This window comes from Nannospalax galili, unplaced genomic scaffold, assembly GCF_000622305.1.
Source record: "Nannospalax galili isolate Female #2095 unplaced genomic scaffold, S.galili_v1.0 scaffold370, whole genome shotgun sequence".
Lineage (NCBI taxonomy): Eukaryota > Metazoa > Chordata > Mammalia > Rodentia > Spalacidae > Nannospalax > Nannospalax galili.
In genome coordinates, this window is record NW_008329335.1 from 3,024,898 (window position 1) to 3,033,599 (window position 8,702).

Here is an 8,702-nt window from a genome sequence, read left to right on the forward strand (position 1 = left end):
TGAAATCTTAAAGTGGTTTTAATTTGCATTTCCATGATTATTAGAGATGTTGAACATCTTTTAAGATGTTTCATAGCCTTCTTTACTTCTTCTTTTGAAAACTTTCTGTTCAGCTCCTTAACCCATCTTTCAATTGGGTTGCTTCTTGTCTTGGTTCTCTGTTTTTTTTAAGTTCGTTATATATTCCTACTTGATTTTTTATTTTGGACCTCACTACCATTGCACTTCAAACCAGTTTTGATTAGTTTTTTTTGGGGGGGGCTCTTTTTGAGACAGGGTCTCCCTGTAGCCCTAGCTGGCCTGGACCTAGCTATGTAGAGCAGGCTGGCCTAGAAATCACCAATATCCACCTGCCTCTGCCTCCCAAGGGATTATAGGTGTTCGCCCTCATGCCCGGACCTACCAGGTATGATTTCTACAGCATGTTTATACCCCATGTGAAAGAAAGTAATGGACCCTCATGGACCATAACCATCTGCCACATAGGGTTGGTACCAAGGTATAGTTTAACAGGTCTTATTACTTCTGTCTTACCAAATGTCAACTCATAGCTGGAGTAACTGAAGAAATACTAAGAAATACTAAAGATGAAATGTTTTGTTTGTATGCGATTATGTTTGTGGTGTATGTACACATGTGTGTGGATGTGTGAACCCATACACAAATGGATGCTAGAAGGTGTTGGTCAATCTGCTTACTGCCTATTCCTTTCAGACAGTCTTTCTCTGAACCTGGAGCAAGGCCAACAGGCCACAAGCCCTAGCAATTCTGTCTCCACCAGTGCTGGGTTGTCAGGTGCATAGCCATATTCACCTATCTGTGCTGGAGACGAGCTCTGATCCTCTCACTTGCTCACCAAGCCCTCATACTTAATGAGCCATGCCCTCAGTCTTCTAGCTAGAATTTATAGATGTCGTGTTGTGATTTTTCTTAAAAGTCACTCTTGATCTTTTAAATAATCTTCGAATAGATGTGCGATTGTTAACCTTTATTGTCAAATTGATTTAAAATCACCTTGAAGGTGTACCTTTGGGTGAGTTTGGGTGGTCGTTTATAGGAATTTTTAAATGGGGGGGAAGAAAGACCCTGAATATGAACAACAGGTGCTATAGGCTGTCGTTTCAGACCCAATAAAAAGGAGTAGAAGGAGACAGCAATCCGAACCCGAATCCAAGCATTCTTCTTCTGGATTCTGACTGTGGATAAAATGTGACCTGCTGCCTCATGCTCTAATCCATGCCTTTTCCCACCCTGTTAAACTGTATCCCCTCAAACCATGAGCCAAAATAAACACTTCTTTCTTTACATTGTCTTACTGGGTAGTTTGTCGCAGCAAAAAAGTAAATATAGCATGCTACTGAAAAATCGATATATTTAAAATATAATCTGCAAATTTATCAAAGTACATAATAAATGAGATCTGAGTAATCTTCCTTATGTTTCAAGATAATGACTTAAAGAAAATATTTGGGAGAGTTTCAAACACCTCTTATTGTTCAATGAGTATGAGGGATTTTTCTGTTTCTGCCTAGCTTAACTCAAGCTCCATCTCACTTAGATTATGATCCATCCTATCCAGTTATTCAGCATAATGAATTAGAAAATTCTTTTGAGTAAAAATAGTTGGAAGGTGTCAGAACTGTTTACATGTGCTCACACGGGTTCTTTTTCCCTGCTGGTACAAACCACAATGTGAGCAAACTTTCTGGAAAGTACATGAGGATTAGTGATAGATATCATTCATCCTGTTTTACCCAAAACTTTCAGTTCTGAGACTTTATGTTTATTTAATTTGGGAAAATTGGAAATGAGGCAAGTGTTCAGAAAGTACACAGAGAAAATGTTTGTATAGGTATATTACTATGTAACCTATGTAACTACTTAACTCTTGTGCAATAGTGCCAATTTACAACGGCATAAGTGTGTGCAAATAATAAGATACTCACTCAATGTACAGATTATGATTTTCCCAAATTATAAATTTTTCTATAAATTTAAAACTGATTAAATATGAAATTTTAAACACCAAATATGGTCAATGTGGGATTTTTTTCTATGCATATACAATCCTTCAAATTTGCATTTCTCTAAATCCTAGCTAAACACTGCATATGGTTTATCTCACAAGGAAGCCTAAGGCTTAAGAGTGTTCTTTACCACAATGATGATCTTTATCTATGCAAAACAGAAATCAGATTTTTAAAAAATAAATTAGACATGTTTTGTTTTGTCTTTTTCATTTTTTATCAAACACTATTTCTTTTTTAAAATTTCTTTTTCTTTAATTTCTACAAAAACTTTATTGAGAATTTCATACACACACACATACACACACACACACACACATATATATATATATATATATATATATAAAGTGTTTTGATCTAATCCATGCCAACTCCCTCCCTTCCAACACTCTCCCCTCTGAAGAGGTAACCCTAAAATCTTTTAAGGATTAGATAAAAGCTCCCAAATACTTTTGACATTTTTGGCCTTTGGACCAGACTGTGTTGCTAAGAGGCCCAAGGACATTTCAACTTTTAGCCAAGAAACTGGCTACTTTTCTTTGGGGTCTTTTTTACCCTAACTGCCTAGCCAATTCCTGCCTCCTATTCTTATCACACCATCCTCTGAAAGGGTTACCCAAATTACCAATAGGGAATAGGGATGATGACTGCTCTGGCTTCTTCCATGCTGAACAGGGACACAGGGTGAGGCAGTTGGAATACCCCTTCAGTGGGTCTATCTGAAAGTCTCCCAAATTGCATAACCCTTGTCTCTAAGGAAAGAAGAAAGTCCTTGAATCATGAATAGGAGATATGAAGGAGAAGAAAAGGCCAGAGTAATTAGCATTACAGATTCTAGAAAAAACAACATTGCAATTTTCAAATGTTCATATGAGTCCATTGGAGTTTCTTGACAAGGGCTTCCAGAAGCATCCCTCTATTGGGTTCTTCCTCATTTTTCTTTTGTCTTCTAAAGCTGGACTAGTTGGCTGGGAAGAGTGGCTGGATACTCAGGTGAGGGTCCAGTGACTCTTCTTGGCACTCCTTTAATGAATAAGCACAACGGTTCACAAGCACAATTGTGGTTATGTTTAGCGATCAGGCTCAGCTGAAGTCGTGATGATGGTAGTTATTTCATGCAGAAGGGACTGCTGTATAGCATCTTCTTATTTAAAGGACCTGGAATTTAAAAGGATTTGGTGTTAGGAGCCACATATGAGGGAGAACATACGTCATTTGTTTTTCTGAGTCTTTGTTACTTCACTTAGTATTAAGAGGTACTGAAAAATTTCCACAAACCCAGGAAATGAGTATTATAATTTCCAAATTTGAGGGTGGTTTTCTGAAGAAAAAAATCAGACATTTATGACATTCTTCTCGTTTATTTTTTCCAAGAACATATACTTAAATACATTATTTTAGTTATACTTTGCTATTTTCTAATGATAAATATAAGTAAATTTATACTAAGTTTAATGAAAATTATGTTATGTAGATTAGTTAAAATTATTTAGAAAGCAACTTTCCTTTTGTGTATGTCGAGAAATTAACTGTAAGCCAATTGAATTCTTATATCTTCTAATAATTAATTCAAACATTATGAAGTTCTCTCTGCTCTTCCATGATAAATATCATCTCTCCTCTCCTCTCCCCTCCTCACCCTTCCTATCTCCTTCACACTCCTCCCTTCTCTCTCTCTTCTCTCCTATCACCCTTTCTCTGAGATTACAATTTTGTTTTGCTATATTGCAATATTTTTTGTTTTATGTTGTACCTTATGATACTTGAGTACACCTCTAGAATACAGTATATGTTAACTTTTACGATATGATTTATTCTTTCGTATCTTCATTGTATGTCCTGTTAATCTTTTTTAGTTTTGAAAATAGGATGAATTAATATAATTGGGTGACTCTTTGAAAACCTGAATGTATCCCAGTGTTGTTTAATCATTATCTAATAAGTGACTGAGTGATTTTGAAATTCAAGTAGGAAAATACTGAGTAATTATATCTTTGGGAAGGACACATACTATATGTTAATTTTATCTACTCCAAAAATATTTTCTTTAAACCACACATTACTGCTACCTTAAAATCATAGTTTATTCTACTAGGATTTGAGGGTAAGACTCCTGTATATACAATGAAAAAAAGCTGTTTCCTTCTAGCTTCATTCTTTTGGTTTTGTAGTGTTTGCTGCCTGTCTTTTAAAAATGAAAAATTTTAATAATTTTATCTCTCAAATAGCGTCTACTTGATTTTTTTTGTAATTTTTCTTCAATGTAGCTAAAATTACCCTAACCTTAAATTTTCAGGTCTCCACACATCATTCTCTAGGTATAGATTAAGCACTTATTATTTTGTTTAATATATATTGAGATGATTTGGAGTACAGAATGCAGTTAAATTTTTGGGTAGAGGAACACAATAGAAGTTAGCCTTTTACAAATTAGATAAAATGCTGAAAACCCAGTTCTTATGGGGTCCTCACCACTTTTCAAGCACCCAAAAGTCCGGTGTGCCTATGAAGCTCCTTTTGGGTGGTGAAGATATGGACTGTTTCTGTCTCTGCAGAAAGTTCTATAGCTAACAGTAATTTATCCTTTTTAACACCAGCTTTCATAGAGAAACACTGTAGTCTCTTGCAAACTTACCAGTTAAAAACAAAGCAACAATTTCTGTTGAAAGTGTACTCCTCCCTTGTCGTTTCTGCCACAACTATGTCATTCCTTTGTTCTTCCCAGTATTTGCCCGAATGTTGGCATGCGTCTGACCCCTAACAGCTCCTTATAACCAGATTTCTGTGATCTGATTATGATGAGCTGCTGTGGTTTTCTTTGTATTTCTTCTTAGGATACATTGAAAGTTTCAGGTCTGTGATATTACCATACCAATTTTATCAAATTTAGAAAAGTTTTGGTCATCACATTTTTTAACAAGTTTCTGTTAGCTCCTCCAGGACTCTAGAGATATTTATGTTAAACAGCTTGATACTATTCTCTCAGCTGTCTGAAACTGTTTGGTACATTTTTCAGTGTTTTATCTACATATTCCATTTTGAATACTCTGCATTTCTACACCTTTAAATTTACATATATGTTCTTCAGAGACTTGTCTTCTGGAATACATATTATAAATATTATATATTATAAATAAATTCACTGGATATAAATTCACTGGAATTCACCGGAATAAATTCACTGGAGATATATATATATATATATCTCCAGTGAATTTATTTCAAATCTTAAAATTACAGTTTTCAGCTGGGCGTGGTAGCACACGCCTTTAATCCCAGCACTAGGGAGGTAAGGCAGGTGTATCTCTGTGAGTTCAAGGTCAGAGTGATCTACATAGTGGGTTCCAGTACAGCTGGAGCTACAGGGAGACCCTGCTTCAAAAAGACAAAAAACTTTACAGTTTTCATCTTTAAAAGTACCATTTGATGCATCTTTATTTTTTTTCTCTGTTGGTAAGGGATTATATATTTTTCCAATTCTTAAAAAGTCTATGAGTTTCTGATGGAATGCTGAAGATTGTATGTTTCTTGTGGTTGGTGGTTTGAACTCTATTTTGTACAGAATAATTATGCCTTTTTTTCTGAGATGCATTTGGATTGCATCAGAACTTTATTATCTTGTTTTTGTTATATTTTTGTTTTTTTATTTTTCATTTTACAAGGATGAGCCCTAAATTATAGGAAAAATTTTCCCCCATTACTAAGGAACAACTCTTCTAAGGCTAAACTTTCTTTTCAATATTTTTATTTATTTGAGAAGTTCATGCAATGTGTTTTGATCATATTAAGATTTCTTCTCCACTTTCTACCCACCTTCCTCTATTATCATTTGCCTTTTAAAAGGCCTATAGAGTTTAATCTGTGGTTGCTAAATACTCATGAGTATGGATATATTCCTTGAAGTCTAGTAAACCTACCATGTGTCACACCAGTAAGAAAACTGACTCCCTCCCAGCATCTATCAATTGCCAAGAGCACCTCAGTTAGGACTGGGACTTCCTGTCTACCTCTCCCATCCATGCTGCACTCCTGTCTGGCTTAGGTTTGCATAGATCTTGTGCATGCTTTCAGAAGTGCTCTAGGTTCACATGTGCAACTGCCATGTGGTGTCCAGACAACATAGTTTCCTTGTTTTCATCTACCACCTCTGGCCCTTACAATCTTATTGCCTCCTCTTTTGCAATGATCCCTGAGTCTTAGGAGAAGGGGGGATGCAGAAGTCTCATTTAAGAGTCATATGGAAACCTAATATAGGTGTTTCCTTCAATGTACACATACGATCTAAAAATATTTTTAAATTGAACCTATAACAAGGGTTCAGTGTCCCTAAAAGATAGCACAAGCTAGCAAATGAAAGGTTCAATACTATAAATGGACTCCCTTTTTGGTGTTATTGACTATAGATTCCATAAACCCTTAAACAATACTGGCTACTACCATTTCCTTGTTTACCCACCACAACTTTATGGTAGACTCTATTGCTGGTCAGTAGGTACCTGAGTCACATAACAAATAAGAAGAAATCAAGCTAATAGTGATCTCAAAGTTTCAACTCTGTTGGCTAGCTCTCGTAGTGCTACAAGAGGGTATGCATGTTTACTGGCAGAGAAACGTAATCATCTACCTTACCCAGCTGTGAACACTGTGAACTTGAATAACAAATGGCTTGGCAAAATATGCCCACTGATGCAATAGTGGTATACAAACTTGTCATCACACTTAGAATAAGAGACTGTGGAGTCCTCAGCCTTAAATGGGACATCCAAATCTACCCTTAATGATCCAGGAGTCAGTATGGGTCCTCCACTGCTGGTAGTAGCATGCTGAATGACTCTTTTATGGTTTTTGAAACATATTTTTAACCATGCCCCTAGAATTTTACCCTTTTAATGCATGTCTTAGTTATTAGCATAGTACTCCTTTCAGCAGACTACAGCTCTTTCTCAGCCTAGCTCTTTTATTTTAAGCAAACTGTCTCATCACTTCCATCCTCAGACACTTTGGAGTCCTGCAGTAAGCCCACCATCTCTGCTTGCGGTATGCCCATCATCCACTCTCCATGGCTCTGTGACCCGATGTATGCTTCCAGAAACTTGTGACTAACCCAGGCCCTGCATTTCGTTTCAGATGTCACAGCTCTGCACTGTTGAAGCTTTTATCTAGTTGCTCTTCTGTTTCCATTTTACCAGTATATCCCTATCTAGGAAATAAATTTCAAAAATAAAAATTTTCTAAATATAAATGTTTCATCTATATTAAATGGATTTCTAGATATTTGTATCAGTAGACCTATTTAATCCCTATATGTCATCGTGGCTCAGCAATAGTCTAGTAACATTTCTGTGGCAATCAAGTCAAGGCATAATTTTAGAGAATATTACTCTCATCATAAATGCTGATACTGTGGTCTTTCTGAGAGAGATAGAGACTTACAGATTTCAGAATACCTAGAGGTCACCAATTATGATTACAACTTGATGTGCTTTAATTCATCATGAGATTCATATATACAGTAAAAGATAGTGTGGAATGTAGCACAGTGACATTTATAATGAGACCTCAGAGTGCCAGAGTGCGAATGTTGCCTCGTGTGGTCTTGACTGAGATCACCATGTCTACGAACTTTCAGTCTGACTTCATCTATATGATCTCATCTAACATTTCTTGTGTTTGCACCTTAACCAGTGGGATCCTGTCTAGGAAATAAATGTAAACAATGTGAATTGTTTACATTTGAAGATATCAGAGATATGATATTTCAGAAAATAGTTGTCATGCAACAAGAGAAAATAATATGATTTCTGTGGATTGTATAATTGATACTGTATGAGTAAGAAAGTGAATCTACTTTAGAGTACACAAAGAAACTAACATATTTATAAATATCTTGTCTTTTATTTTCAGGCATTTATCTTGATATGTGCAACAACCAAAATTGCAAGATTTTTTAAAAAGTATCAGCTTTCATTTCTGCAATCCCAGCTTGAAAAAATCATGAAAAAGCTATTTAAATATTGTTCAGCTGGAGTAATATAGAGTAGTCTTAAAATCATTCTTTCTAATAATGTCTTGTTTTTATTTTTATGTGAATGACTTACTGATTTGTTTATTAAATTGACTATAAGGACATATGTATAATGGCAAGGGTCTAATTTGTAGTAAAGGAATGATAACTACAGAGTTAAGCACAAATAGCTTTATTTGGAACACTTTTATGTTACTAGGTTACTCTTGGTTTCAAGAGTACTGCACTTAAATGCATACTGAGTGAATTTTCAAGCATATCCAATTTGCATGCCTTTGAGACTCCTACCAGGTTAATGATTAATTTTAAAATGTCATTTAAGATGATTCTCAAACATCAATTACACTTGTTATTTTGTAGCTGTAATATTTTAAATTGAAATCTTTAAATAAATATGTAATTGTCACTGAAAAAGTATATCAATTATCTAGTCTTTGTCAATGACTATCTACTTCAGAGTGAAAACTTCTGGAAATTTCAGTTCAACCATAGTGGTTTCCTTAAATAGATGAGGAGATCTGGTAAAATATAAATGCTTAATAAATATGGCTAGATGAATTTCACAGTAAAGCTTAAATGCTGAGGAATTTAAAAACAAAAGTTTTATTGAATTTATTTAAGAATTAAATAATTAAGATTTATCTAATTAT

The 8,702-nt window shown here is 35.0% G+C and overlaps 1 protein-coding gene across 5 annotated transcripts in view; it reads left to right on the forward strand.

The window, feature by feature from the left end:
- The window catches only part of Ralyl (RALY RNA binding protein like), a 759,508-nt gene that overhangs the window by 311,895 nt on the left and 438,911 nt on the right, over nt 1–8,702 (forward strand). The gene's annotated exons all lie outside the window — the stretch shown is intronic.